This window comes from Apostichopus japonicus, chromosome 10, assembly GCF_037975245.1.
Source record: "Apostichopus japonicus isolate 1M-3 chromosome 10, ASM3797524v1, whole genome shotgun sequence".
In the NCBI taxonomy this organism is placed as follows: domain Eukaryota; kingdom Metazoa; phylum Echinodermata; class Holothuroidea; order Aspidochirotida; family Stichopodidae; genus Apostichopus; species Apostichopus japonicus.
This window is the reverse complement of record NC_092570.1, coordinates 13122554-13138738: the sequence shown is the minus strand read 5'-3', so window position 1 is coordinate 13138738 and position 16185 is coordinate 13122554. Positions and strand designations below refer to the sequence as shown.

At 36.4% G+C, this 16185-nt stretch overlaps 1 long non-coding RNA gene across 1 annotated transcript; it reads right to left on the bottom strand.

Moving 5' to 3' along the window:
* Positions 1 to 4107: 4107 nt before the first annotated feature.
* LOC139974992 (uncharacterized) lies at positions 4108 to 13233 on the bottom strand. Its single transcript, XR_011795609.1, has 5 exons — positions 11758 to 13233; positions 10298 to 10424; positions 8541 to 8652; positions 5913 to 6071; positions 4108 to 5371 (listed from the first exon to the last, which is right to left on the bottom strand). It is a non-coding gene; the product is annotated as an uncharacterized lncRNA (long non-coding RNA).
* Between the last annotated feature and the right edge of the window lie 2952 nt (positions 13234 to 16185).

Below are 16185 nucleotides of genomic sequence, written 5' to 3'. Positions count from 1 at the left end.
TGGAAGGCACCGGCGTTAACCACTGAGCTAACACTCCCTAAATTGTGTTGAATGTCATGGGCGCTCCGTTGTGCATTTTCAAGTATTAAAAAAACATATTTTGGTAGAGTTATTAGAATTAATAAAACAACGAATAAACATTAACATTCAGGTCTATGTCACTTTTCAATATTGCTGTTAACTTTATTTTAATAACAACGTACAATCATATGCATAATCCATTTTGTCTACGATATAACTACACAGTATATGTAAAATTTATATTTAGTACAGAAAGCTGGTATAGTCTGTGAGTGAAGCATCGTTATAATCTTGTGTATTAAATAAAGATAACACTAATAAGATATGTATTGTACAGACAAATGACGTCATTGGACTTAACGATATCTCCAAATTTCGTTAAATTCTCTCAATGTTAATTTGTATACAGCAGATTTTTAATGGTACAATATTACACAGTAGGTTAAACATATAGGCTATTTCATAAAGCGCGTATAGTATCTATGCATAACATTCTCATTTCATAGAAGAAAATGAATGTAATACACTAACAAGTCATGTGTTGTGCAAAAAGTAACGCTATTGGATACAACTATTTCTATAATTCTCTCCAACGACTGTCAATGTGAATTAATATCCATGTATAACTGTGCTCATTGTCTTTATGGGAGACTACATTAGTTTTAGTCTCTGTGAGATGACATGCATGATGGAAATATAACGTCATTTATATACCACCGTTCATGTTCTAATGTGCATATATACCGTTTTGATGCCCTTGATATTGTGTTATCAGTTGTGATCTCTGACGCAATTCCGTGTCATAATATAACACCATTACATGTTGATATATATTAACATATATCTCTCTTCCTCGTTTCCGCTGTTCTTTTATCCAATGAAGAACGATCTACCACATTTAAATCTTCATAGAGATGACTTCAAGAAGAATATGACGTCATTCTGTCTAAAGACTTTAAATGTTGATATATGTACATGTATCAGTTTGCTCTTCGTCGTTGGGGTTGGAGTAGGACATATAAACCGGATTGTGGTGTAACTCTGTTGCTGAGGGTGCTTCCATACTGTAATCGTTGTCATGTGATGTCGGCGGCGCATGATGGATGGTGGCTCGCTCTAACTTTCTACATAAGATGATTAGAACGACAATTAAAACAGAGACAATAGATGTCATGGTAACAGTAATTGCTATAAAGATAGCGTACGTTGTTTCCGTAGTTGACTGAAAGTTTAGACGTTGTGCTTCGGAGCTCTTTGACTCGTTACAATCATTAGGGGAACCAGTCACCATTTTGACAGACTGAATTTCGGTTGTTTGATACGCGTCCTTTTCAGCCGTAGTCTTAGGTTTATACGTAACAGTTGTTTTCACATCATTGTCTTCTGTAATTACTCTGTGTGACGTAACATCCACCTGTGCCAATGTATCATAAGAAGAGCACATCACTGTCAGTATATCATTACCATCAGGGGATGCCTCCTTAATGTTTAGTATAGTCTCTCCTGGTCTCTGAGTTATGGTGGTATGTATGCTTACCTTGATGACATCATAGGAACTTAAGTCGAGAATGTCACCATTGGCTGTTATAATAGTCCAGCGCATCAAACGAGGTGGAAAACTGGTGCAATTGAACTCTAATGTTGTAACATCAGTCGAAAAGTTGAACGGTGTCAATGAAAGCTGCAGTTGATTAATAATTTCTAAGTTGAGTTGGCGCCTTGCACATTGTTGATATCTCGAATACGTATGCCAATAATCACTATAATAAGTAATACCCCAAATGCACGTGAAGGTTCTCTGACCATTGCTAGGAACATGGGTTATGGGGCTTGATGATCGATCTGGTCGATATGAGCATGTCGAATCCGCCGTTTCACAGGCAATTTTTATTTGTTCACCTGTATAAACAGTCGAACCAACGCTTGAAGAGATGACTTGCCTTTCTCGCACATATTTAACTTCAACTTCACTGTCAATGGTGGTGCGAATTCGCGTTGCGTTTACATCTAATGCATGGCTTTCATTAAAAAAAGCACGACAAGTATATTTCTCTGGAACATTATTTGTTCCCGCACTCATGGTGGGTAATCTTTTTGACCACATTGTTGTAAAAATATTACTGTTTATTAAAGTTAAGTCCCGGAGTATCTGGCGATTTTTCAAGATAAATACCTCTTCAGGTTGCACGAGTCCACTAATCAGTGTACAGTTGATCCATCTGTTAGATGAATCAGATCCGTAAGCAGTATATTGCCTTACCCCTGATTTGACAACGTTACTCCCTTGCACATGTACGTCTATGGTAGCCACTATTCCTTCCGTAAAGGGACAGATGAATCCAAAAGTCAAACTGTAAAGAATCACAACACTAGGAAGAAACCCCGCCATGTTTTGATATGAATTTCAAAGTATCAGTCGTTGAGAATATCAAAATACACAGTATTGTCCTCACGAGCATAATTATAAAGTGAATGACAAACTTACAAGGAAATAACTGCGTGTTTTCTTACGCGTCTACTTATTTTTAGGAGATTGCTTCCTTTGACGTAGTATCCTGCTGAACTTCTTTTTTCTTTTTTTTTTCTTTTAAGTTTAGATGCTGATCATGTCAAAGCACTGTTTAATAATTGGCTATGATCCTAACATTTAGGAATTGCGTAAACTGTTGTATTTTGTGTTGTGTTTGTAACCTGTGTTTTTTTTTAATATACCGGATATCTGGATATAAACAAACTAAAAAAAAAACAATAAGAGACTAGGAAACATTTGGGTAATTAAGGAAATATGACTTTTCACTTTTTCTCCAAGTAAAAGCTGAAAAATGAAAGATGTACGAGTGAATTCAACCATTTTACGTTGAAATGTGGTCTGTTAACCAAGGCCTGGCTTTTGCATTGTATAAGTACATGAAAAATATGACATTTGAAATATGTTGCGTATTTTCTCATTTATTTGCATGTAACATTTCTTATTTGTAAAATTCTGTAAATATACATTTATTCAAAAATGCAGGATAAATAGCCATTTAAATGGAATAATTTTACACAACAGTGTTACCTTGTTAATTCATAGTAAAACGAGCAGACATAAACATTTTATCTCTATTCTGGTGGATTAGATGTCTTAAAAGAGTTTGCTGTTACAGATACTAACAAATTAAGCAATTTAGCCATAACATTCACTGAATTTTGAATAAACCATCACTTACTAACAAAAGCAAAGATTTTTATCAATCAAGTTGACAAAATATAGCAAAAATTTAATATATGATTACTTTTGGTATGATTTTCCCAAAGCGAACATAAAATGCAAGTATTTTTTGATAAATAGTCATTTTGGGGCAAAATGGATATATTGTACAATGTTTTTTGTATCTTTGGGGCGTTCCAATACACCCCAACCAGTTAAGTGTAGCAATACACCACTATATATCTTTGGGGCGTACCAGTACGCCCCAACCAGTTAAGTGTAGAAATATACCTCTATGATAAATTGTATATATCTTTGGGGCGTACCAGTACGCCCCATCCAGTTAAGTGTAGCAATACACCACTATGATTAATTACATATATCTTTGGGGCGTACCAGTACGCCCCAACCAGTTAAGTGTAGAAATATACCTCTATGATAAATTGTATATATCTTTGGGGCGTACCAGTACGCCCCAACCAGTTAAGTGTAGCAATAGACCACTATGATAAATTGTATATATCTTTGGGGCGTACCAGTACGCCCCAACCAGTTAAGTGTAGCAATACACCACTATGATTAATTACATATATCTTTGGGGCGTACCAGTACGCCCCAACCAGTTAAGTGTAGAAATATACCTCTATGATAAATTGTATATATCTTTGGGGCGTACCAGTACGCCCCAACCAGTTAAGTGTAGCGATAGACCACTATGATAAATTGTATATATCTTTGGGGCGTACCAGTACGCCCCAACCAGTTAAGTGTAGAAATATACCTCTATGATAAATTGTATATATCTTTGGGGCGTACCAGTACGCCCCAACCAGTTAAGTGTAGAAATATACCTCTATGATAAATTGTATATATCTTTGGGGAGTACCAGTACGCCCCAACCAGTTAAGTGTAGCAATAGACCACTATGATAAATTGTATATATCTTTGGGGCGTACCAGTACGCCCCAACCAGTTAAGTGTAGAAATGCACCACTATGATAAATTGTATTTATCTTTGGGGCGTACCAGTACGCCCCAACCAGTTAAGTGTAGAAATATACCTCTATGATAAATTGTATATATCTTTGGGGCGTACCAGTACGCCCCGCCCCAACCAGTTAAGTGTAGCAATAGACCACTATGATACATTGTATATATCTTTGGGGCGTACCAGTACGCCCCAACCAGTTAAGTGTAGCAATACACCACTATGATTAATTATATATATCTTTGGGGCGTACCAGTACGCCCCAACCAGTTAAATGTTGAAATATACCACTATGATAAATTGTATATATCTTTGGGGCGTACCAGTACGCCCCAACCAGTTTAGAGTAGAAATACACCCCTATGATAAATTGTATATATCTTTGGGGCGTACCAGTATGCCCCAACCAGTTAAGTGTAGCAATACACCAAGAAAATTGTGTGTGTTTCTCAAAACTACATATCTTCTTTTACACAAGTTGTTGCAAGAAAATAAGAGTACACACTGCACAATCAATAGTATGTGTAAAACATAAGGTTTCCTAGTTATTCAGCTCAAATTCTTTATCTATAGCTGCATATCTTTCTTTCAAGTCACAGACTTCCCTCTTTGGAAGGCGATTTTTATGGGTTAAATTAAAGTCCCAGAACATTAAGGAATGGAAAGAAACTGACGGTGTGTATGGCTGCTTATTTCTTCCTTGGCCACAGTCTAGCAGTTTCCAGTCTCCAGTCCAGGATCCCTTCATCCAATGTAAAATAACCTCATCCTTTTAAATTTTAGTGACTTCTCCAAAGTATGGTCGTGTGCTTGAATCAATGAGGTTTACGGCTGCTATATTCCCAACTTTAATATAGTCAGATACTTCAATAACTTCTTTAGCAAAGTTATAACATTTATATATATCACCACTCTGAAGATCTTCAACTCTAAAAGCAAGGAGCAGAAGGGCAGAAGGGCAGAAGGACAGAAGATAGCGGTTCTTATTCTCCCTGTAACAATTATCCATTTGCAAAAACAGATCCTTCCCAAGAGTATCCTTGTGCTTCACTAGTGTCCACAAATTGCATGTAATGGTCATGTTTGAATCATGTTGGATATGCTTCAGATCAGTCATAACATATACCTGTATGCAAACTTGTCACATGGACCTTTAGTGTGAATTAGGACACCTGAAAAGAAAGAGAAGAATGAATATATACTACTTCATTGACATGTATGATAAAGAGGTTGTTATTACTTGTTTTCTGCTATTAAATAAAGTTTGATAATTAACCTACTATGTGCTTTAACAAAAAAAACACAGTCACATAATATTTGATGGATACTAAGGCCATTATCTTTATCAGAACAACAAATAAAGAACAGAATTGATTTGACCTCAACCAAAACAATAGGAACACTAGACTTCTTGTAACCTTAGGTGTCCATCCTTATACTACTTATGAAGATAATCAAACTTCCCCTCTTGAGACATTGTGTTGTAAAACAAGGCATCGTACAAACAAACACCCTGTATAAACACCCACACACATGCTGCTCACGCACATACATACTGTACTATACACCAACATGACATCACAATTTCATACTGTAGGATTACAATTTCTCGGAAACCAGAAAACGTGATGTTTACACTTATAATGACATAAACACTTTCCGGTCACTGCATAATACCATGGAGGTAAAACAGACCTCCATGATAATACTGACCTGTTATGTGGATGTGGATGTTTTACATCCTTATCACTCTGGACAAAATGTGGCAGATCAGTCTTTGATTGGTCCATTCCATCGACTATAAGGGTATTCAGTTCCAAAGAAACCTGGCACGCCTTAGTGCGGGCAAGATGTTACTGCTCTCCTTTTGACCTAGTAAAAATAGAACATATTATGATACAAAATAAACTCTTAACTGATACAGGGTTTACGATATCAGATAAGAAATATTGATTTGAGTTTTGATCCAATATCATTTGAGAAATAATGTAAATGATATATGGGTCAATCCATGCCAAATCAACAGATTTTTGGGTCGATTCCACGTCGACCCTCTTAGAATCGCCTGGAACTGATATGGTGTCTTGCCATATGTCTCAAAGGATGAAATTGGGCAAAAAAAAAATTTGAAAACTTTTTCGTTGCTAGGTTACGACCCCGCCTACTGTAGCAACCAACTTAAAGTGGCGAAAATGAGAGTTACATCAGCCCTACAGAAACATGCTTGCGAGGGCAAACAGTGGTAACATTGTATCTTCATTCAAGGAGACCACGTAAAACAACATTAGAAACTATTGAAATGTTATTTATTAAAAGGGTTCTGTCTAGTACTCTTTGACTCCCTCTCACCCCCCCCCCCAACACCCTCCCCATAGTGCACTATGCAGATTTGTATGCATATATGTTACTGAATTTTAATACTGCAAAGAGACTGCATAAACATGCATTCAAGGTATACTGAATTATTTGGTAAGGTAATCTTCTGCTTCAAATTGTCTGTATGCATGTAACTCACCCCCTTCCAACCAAAACCTCTACCCAACCCTATATCAGATTAGAATATGAATGTGAACCAGTGCATACATACAGTGTGCACTATATATGTGTGTATCATATGTGTATATATGTGTGGTCATTCCATTCAATACTGTGCATATTTCAGTATCATTTTAAATATTTGCAATTTAGTGTATGCTTTTGCTAATTCAATAATTAAGAGACTTTCAATAATTTCAAAGGAATGTTTAACCAGTACATAAATGTGCAGTGTGTACTGTACATGTTTTTGGACAGTGTTTGTTTAATAGTAATTGGTGTAGAATAACACTGTACTGAACATGTACACACATATATAGTGCAAAGTGCATATTTCAATGTCTTTTTAAATATTTGCAATGTAGTGTATAATTCTTTTGCTAATTCAATAAATTAAAAGACTTTCAATAATTTAAAAGGAATGTTTAACCAGTAAATACATGTACAGTGTGTATACTGTTCATTATCTTGGACAGTGTGTATTTAATAGTAATTGGTGTAAAATAACACTGTACTGAACATGTACACACATATATAGTGCACACTGTGGACCATACCAATAATTCAGTATACCTTGAATGCATGTTTATGTAGTCTCTTTGCAGTAAAAGTCAGTCACATACTGTATGCATGTATTCAAATATGCATAGTGCACTATGGGGAGGGTGTGTGGGGGGGGGGGGGGTTGGAGTCAAAGAGTATTAGACAGAACCCTTTTAATACATTTCAATAGTTCTTAATGTTGTTAGCATGATCTCCTTGAATGAAGATATAATGTTACCACTGTTTGCCCTCGCAAGCATGTTTCTGTAGGGCTGATATAACTCTCATATATGCCACTTTAAGCTGCTCTCCAGAGCATTAATAACTTATATAAAATATGATTTAGCACATTCTTTGCATCATAACTATACATATCTTACTAGTTTGTATTGAAAACCAAAAATAAAACTTTTAATTGTGACCAAATTTGACCTTGAAATGCCCAAAATAGCTGTTCACAGACATCATTCGACATCTATGACCCTGGAAATGCAGTTTATTTGTAGTCCTTATGCTAGTGGACCACCCTCTTAATTGTTAAGCACCTGTATGCTAATGCTAAGAAGTTGTTGTCATTTGAATTACTCAAATCAGCTTGTGCAAGCATTTTCATACATATGAACGAGGTGATTTTCGCAATTTTCGAGTCAGAAATTTGAGTAGATAACACAAAATACACAACTTTTTTACTTGAGTTTCTAAAAATAGTGTCAATACGCTCCTGAAAAATGGTATTTAAAAAAAAATTGAAATATACCCACAGGCCCAAAATGGACCCCCCAATTAGGGCCAGAAGTGAGATTTCTTAAGTTTGAGGGCGCTGTTCATAAAACGTACCACCCACTTGACTTTTTTTTGCACTTTCGCCGTACAACTACTACTGGGCAAGGATCCTATGGAAATTAAAACTCAAACATGCCTTTGCTTGTGAATATAGAGCACACTCAGAGTAGGGCTAGAAAAGGCCCCTATCTCATTTTCTGCCATTTTAATTACTTGTTACGAAAACTTGAGACCGATCCAATGACCTTTCTCTGAACTTTATGGTTTATCATCTTAGTTAGGGCTACTATATCCAATTTGTAGTTCAAGCAAGTTTTTGAAAGAGATAAGTGTTAACTAGGAGCATCACTGACACACCCACACATATAGAGGACTTGAAGGAATAGATAGTCTTTCTATTGCTTTTGACTTCTGCAAGGATTCAAAAAGGAAAGCAGACATCAACTTTTAATTCTAAATTAGTAAAATATTTTGACTCACTTAAGATGATTAAGATGAACTTCTTGCAATTGTCGGCATTCTTCATTTTCCTTTCCACTCCTTGTTCTTTCCGCTACCTCTTTCAAGTACCACTCACAGTAAACTCAGTCGTCTAGAAAAATATAATGTTGAAATACTTTAATTAAGCATTTAAAGTATAAGTTTTACTTCACACAATGGTGTAAAATTGAACTGCTTAACCTAATCAAGAAAAAGTTATGTAGTGATTAGTGATAGAGTTTTATTGTGTCAATTTGAACCATGTTGTTTTCATGAATACCCATAGAATAATGCAATGAGCATGTTGAAATTTTTTACTAATAATAACTGAAGTTAAGCATTCTTTTAGGTACTTTAGAGAATTCCTTTAAAGGAGTATAGGGTGTTGAGAGTAGCTAATTGAGAAAAGAACAAGTAAAGCTGTACAACATCTTCTCATGTTATTTATTAGACCAATTGATAGGGATGTTTGGAAATAAGACCCTAATCATTTTCCCAGACAGTTGAGGTAAATGTCCTCAAAGGTGGAAATTAAAACAATTAAAGAAGTTTGACCAAAGGTAAGCACATTTCAATTTCTGGCATATTTGGGGGAACTTTCTGAAAATGTCACTATCTAAGGGAGTTGTTCATTGACATTTCAGCAGAAAGCACTTTTACTCCTGATTTGAGTGGAGGTTGCAATCAAACTTATGTCACATGTTCTTTAGAACTTCTTTAAATCAAAATTTGTGACAATAATTCTAATGTTTTTAAGGAATGATAATGCAGCTTTAGTGGTACACTAGCTGTGAGGTGTATTCTCTCCAGTATGTACAGTACAGTCTTTGTGCTTGTTGAAGCTGAAGCTAACAATAGAGACACATGAATTTTTCTGAAGAGATGTTTAATGGACTGCACATGTAGTTAACTAAACAGATTAAATGTCACTGGATTGTATGAAGTTAAAGCCTCCATAGTCAGCAAAGAAAAAAGGATGCAATGCCTGTGGTTTTGACACCCCGGGCTATAACCCACCAATTGTGATTGATCAGCAGACCATGTACAGTACTTGAAAGTTATCATTTGTAATGTACACAGCTATTGTTTGTGTGATAATTCTGGCAAAACAGTCTTACAACAGCACTTTCGACCTCACAAGTTTCAGTATACTTTATCAATGTCTTTATGCTAGTTAATCAATTTAAAGCTACTAGCTATGAGGAATTTGAAATTTTATTCCCCTTTTCCCATGCAATGTATGCAACAATAACTGTCATAAATCCATGCACATTCACAAGATAAAATAATTAGGAATCTTGAACTCTTCTAAAGATTTCCATAAAGTATTCCTTGGAAATGATGCTTTGTTCACCAATGCCAATTTCTATCATTTCCTTCTTCATGCGTGCATGGAGAGAAGTCTTTGTGTATGACACTGGAAGGTGCACTTCTGTTTTGTGGGGCATGTAATCTCCAATATGTTCAAATAAACACCTCATCCAAGCTAGTGCAAATGGAGTTTTTGTTCTCATCTTTTTCTTGCCTTTATTGCCATGAATTGCATTTTTCTTGCCAACTTGAAATTATTTCAGACAATCTTTGAATAACTTGCTACTAATACCAAAGAACATACAAAATGCTTTCTCACATACAATCTTCCCACAAATTACATAAATAGAACAAGATTTGTCTCAGGTGTGACATGATCTTTCCTGATGAATCCAAATCTTGTCCAGAGTGAATTGCTTTAGCTCAGTTTCCCTCACTTCACTAACCTCTAGAAAAGACTGTTCTAGGTCATCGTAAGAAAGCGATTTGATACAGCTACCATCACAGCAATCAGATTGGAACATAGGCAGAGGATCAAATGCTTGACTGCGTCTCCTTCGTTTTATCTCACTCCTGGTGAAAAAAAAAGGTTTTGATCACATGAAGAAATTGATGCAGAAAATTCTCTGGCAATACCAAAGCTACTGCTACTACTTCCATTTGAACTTATGTCAAGGTACAACCACAGCGAATCATTTGTTGTATCTGGAGAAATAGTACTGATGTTGTGACTCACAGTGACTGCCCCATTCAAACGACAGTGAAAGTTTTGTTTTAGTATGATTATTTAAAGTTGGTTCCTCTTCCAAATTTTCCATTTCATTATCCATGCTCACGTTCCTTTTAAGTGTATTAGGTAGGGATGTATTTCCCTTGCTTTTGTGTGGAGATGAGAAAAGAGTTGGCTCAATGTCCAATTTGTCAGGATCATCCTCTTTACATTCTGACAGAAAACTGGTAATTTGTTAAAATTTGTAAGGTTTCCTTCACACATTTTGTTTCCCATGTAAGTGGAGCACAATGACAAATGAGCACAACTAAATCTTCATTTACTCAGCTGCACACCACAATAATATGAGCCATGAATGTGAAACAGTATCCAAAGGCATGCATTGAAAGAGTAAGTCCTCAGAGCATGACCACTGCTTAACAGTTTTACTCCCTTTCTGTGGTTAGCCCTGCTTTTGAAGACTGTATATATTCACTGTTGGTTGCTGCAGTATAGACTGCCTTACACTGTGATATGAACTGGCTAGGTGTCATATGATCCTTTATTGACACACTGTTTGACCACAACCAAAGGGACAAAGTTTTCAGGTTTTATTTCCACAATGGAGTTGCAATCAGGCAAGACAATATTGTTGTAATTGATTGCTTCTGAGGTTAGTATATACTTTATGCAGACTGTGTAGCCCTGTTATGAAATCTTGCACATCTGTGAGGTACTGTATGTGGATGTATGGAGGGAGAGGACTTCTCAAATGTCAGTATCAATGCTGCAATGTTGAAAAGTGAATTTTTAGTTGACAATATTTTGTCGAAGTGGTAGTGTTCTACCAAACTTCAGTACAACTTGTAAAAAAGGACAAAACTCATTAACTTCAATAAAATAGCCTGACCTTCAATAATTTTCCTAGCCATTGGGACACAGTCCCTAGTTCCCACAATCACACATAGTGAGAGCAACAAATGTGAGTAAAAATCTGCACACTGGACCATGCAGGGACATATATATGCCAAAACTGTTATTTATGTTTTGTTATTTTTTTCTTGGGGGGAGGGGCATGTTTGTAACTGGAAAAGCCTGAAATAAATTATAGCAATATGCACCATGTACAGTATGCAATAATGAAGTATATGAGCCTATTTGCTGCTATAAAGATTAAATTTGAAAATAAGCACTTACCTAAGTTCTTAAATCTGTTCTTGGACTTGTGCTTTTATACAAGATCCAGATCAGATCCTCTGATTTTATCAGACGATCATCTCTCCACGGGGTAAACTGATGCATTGATCCAGTCGCATTTGCACTCGAGCCGTACTATGGATCTGATCCTTGCCCGGGCCGGTAAAAAATTCGGATTGGAAATGTGTCATTCGCAGCCGGAAATCGCGTACTAGTAGTACATTTGGTCCAAAACTTTCGTTTTCAATGTTCATAGCCTAGGCTAGAGTGACAATGCTACGTAAGATGCATAGGTCAGTTATGATTATTATGTTGTATTGTATCGACGATGGTCAGGAATTCAGGATGCAAGCTTTTTACGAAAAACACCCGATTTCGAAGAAGAGTTGACGATAAAAATCGTGTCAGTATGGACGCTAGCAACAAGTGTAGAATTTAAAACGATAGGCTCAATATTCGGAGTTGCCCTGGGACAGGGAGTACAACGTATGTGTCATAACACACGCTGTTTTTGTGCGATTACACTTACAGTATCTACTGTACTACCAGGGAGTTGTAATGGGTTGCGGCACAGCTGATCTGTCAATCACTTAAAACTAGTACGGGGTGGCCAAAGGTCATTTACGGTTAGCATAATAATAATAATCAGGGTTACCAGCGACAAGTAACAAAAAAACGTTAGATTTGCCAAAATAAAACCCCAGAAAACGCTAGATAATCAGTTTCACTCACTTGTTATGTGTTGTTTTCAATAATTCGTTGACTGTTCGTTGCACTGATTCATATCATAGGCAGTCTAGTGATTATTTTAACAAGTTAAAACGGTTAATAACAATCAGGAAATAATACAAGAAAATTAACTGTGGATTTTACAAAAATACTGATTCAGTCCTAATGAAAAACCCAAGTATGAAAAACCCATTAATATTAAAGCAGTTCACGCGGTATTATAGTGTAAAAGCCACGGAAGCCTATAAATATATTTTATTGGGTTGCCAAGTGGTAATTTGGTCTCAAAGTTTCAGAAAACAAAGTAATTATTTTGTGAATTACCGATTTGGTGCGATTTTTGATAAAACGTATGCTGGAATCCTAGAAAGGTGAAAAAATACGCTAGATCTATTGTGTGAAAAGGCTAACGCTGGTAACCTTTATAATAGTACTGTAGTAGACTTGTTTAGTTGTACTGTGTAAAAATATGCACTATGCGGAGTTCTCATCAGTATTACTTGTCAAACACACATGCATGCCTATAGTCTTATTTGTGTTAGGTTAGCCTTTCTGTAGAAGTATTCATTTGTGGTTTACATGGATACATTTGGAAAATGTCGCTTTCACTTGTTTGTAAACAGTAGCACGGTGGGGTATGGGGGCAGGGGCATGGAGATCTGCCCCACATCGATGCTAACCCCAGCTCCCAACGACTTTGCTGATCCTATATAAACAACGGTCGACCTGACCACCTCCCCCCCCCTCCCCACCCAAAAAAATAGCTGCATGCTTGTAAGATAAATTATGGTATATTTTTTTTCAGCCAGCTTGTGATCATAACATTAAAATCACTTGCTATAAAGAATATCATTATATCCCCACCCCCCCCCGCCTCACCCATACACAAACACATACACATTTCTGTTGCGACAAGTCCATTACAATATAGTCCTAGCCTACGGCGCTCAACCCTCCGATTTTCTACAGCCATAGCTATTTTCACTTAATTAATCGCACTAACATTGACAATACATTTAAAGCCTCCTAATGTGGCAAAATACATCAAACTTTCATGATAATTTTGGAAAACAGTAAAATGCTTGTGTCTAATTGATAGGGTTATTTTAATTTGTTTGGAGTATAATTATACAAATTTACCAATTTACTCTGTGCATTGTGATCAACTCCTAGCTGAATCATGTTACTATATAAAGGAAAATACCTAGTCTCCAACAAAAGAGGGAAAAAACATATTTTAGCAACAAGATGGAATAGAGGGCGTACTTTTTTGCGACGTGGAAAACACACATATCTCTGGATCTAAAGGTGTTACAAAATCCTCCTTTACATATGTCATTGTCATTAACACAATTAAAAAGATGGGTAAAATTCAAGGTCATATGTATCAATTTGAGAAAAATATCATGTATACATTTTACAACCAAAATTGTTTATTCGCCGACTCTAGGCATATACTCTCATTTAGGATTTGTTCACATTCAGCACTTCTTATTGATTAATATTTTCGGAAATAAGATTGGAAACTGATATGCAGAAGTTATACACAAAATCTATCACATTTAGGGTTGAGGATCTCGCCACCACCTATAGTTAGTGATGTATTGAATTCGTATAGATTATGCCCGCACGTCATTGGGATTTAAATTTTGTAATTTTTGTGAAATAATATGTGATACGGAAAAACAGATGTACTTCGGGTTCTTCATCCATCATTACTGTCCTCTTTCATGTAGTACAGGGGGGGGGGGCACATCACTTACTTATGGAGGCACAATGTGTATTGTTAAATGCCGTCCTGGGGGAGGGGTGATAGGGGAGAGTTCTCCCTTCCACTTTGTGAATTTTGGATCAATTTTAAGGGTCCTCAGATGCAATCTGGTGCTATATTTAGCAACTTGAAGTAATTTTCGGGCTTGCATCTGTCCAATATTGATGTTTTTAATTTAGGCAAATAAAGATTTTTGTCTGAGTATTTTTTTTAACACTACAACCGCATCTGAAGGGAATGGCACCTGGGGCACGATTTTTTCAGGCCCCAGCCCCCCCCCCCCTTCGGCGACGCCACTGATGGGTACGTCAATGGTACTTAATGGTAACGGGTTTCTTACTATCATAGGAGGCACCCCATACTATAGCCCATCTATCAAAACGGGAAAAAGACATTACGATTAACATATATACATAGACAACATATGTACTGCACGCAGCCGCGTACACTACACATATACATATTGGTTAACATGCATGTGTGCCCACGCTTTATTGTGCCCACGCTTAGACATTGTGCCCACGCTTGAGAAAGTATGACTGAAATATAGTAGTCTTCACAGAAACTGTTTGAAAATTAAGCGATTTAGAAGGCATTTAAACCCAATACAAACGAGTAGACCCTTTAGGAACTGCACTATTTAAGAAGCCTATATATTACAAACTTTCTTGAATCCTCTTTCCGACCCCCCCCCCCCCCGCCTCTTTATTTTTCAAAGGTGTTGCATACGGGGAAGTTTTGGTCTCCAGTTAGGTTCAAACCTTGTTATATGCAACTACAATAGGTTATTTCGAAGGCTTAAAGTTATGATGTATTGGCCCCATATATGCTACATATTAAAATATGGTCACCTTTGGGTAAAATTCTTAAACCGTTTGATTACCATCTAGGAGGAATTTTACCTCACTGGGAAATTCAGTCATCTATAGGTGCCTATGACATACCGATCTTGAGAGACATTTACATATTGGTATACGTTGTCGTATGTATCCGTGTCGGTTTCTTGAAAAATATACGAACTCAGAAGTTCAATGGTAATGCAGGACACTGCGAGTTTCGCCCGTGTATTATTCGACGTGCCGTGTGTATACGTACACTCAGGAACGTCGCTAGAGGGGTGGGGGTGTCTCACACCCCACCCCCAATGTTTGTAAAACTGATGATAGTTGGAAAATTTGAGTGCGACAGTCCGAATTTCTGACTGTCTCACTCTAATTTTTCCGACTGTCGCACTCTAATTTCATATATTCTTGTAATTTGTGAGTGACCTACAATTTTCGGTCAAAATTGACCTTTAATCAGTCATATTTACCACGTTTTCCTTGTCACATTTAGAAATTGTATCTCGCGATCTTTATACTCCACCATACAAAACTTCGTGTGATTTTGAATACTGTAAAAAAAAATGCCTTATAAAACTACTGTACAACGTATACGATAAAAACGCTCAATGCTTATCTACGGAAGCTTTAAAGTGCCATCAACATGAGAAAAACTTTGCCCCATAGGGTGAAATTTTTCAGTAAATTGTTTAGATAACAAGATAAAATCTTATAAAAAATAAGAAAAAAAATGTTGGATTGCTTAGTTGCTTTAACTGAGCAATTGAACAATTTTCTACAAAATGATTAATTGACAACTTATCATATCTCGTGAATTGGACATTTTGCTGCAAAATGTTCAGTTGTTCACTTCATTCCATCTGAGCAATGAAAAATTTTCTGCAAAATGTTTAATTGACAACATATCTTATCTCGTCAATTGAACATTTTTTGGCAAAATGTTCAATTGTTCACTTTATTCCAATGGAGCAATTGAAAAATTTCTGCAAAATGTTGAATTGATAACTTATTGTATCAGTCGTCAACTCAACATTTTTCTGCAAAATGTTTAAGTGTTCATTTCATTCCAAATGCTCAGTTGGAATG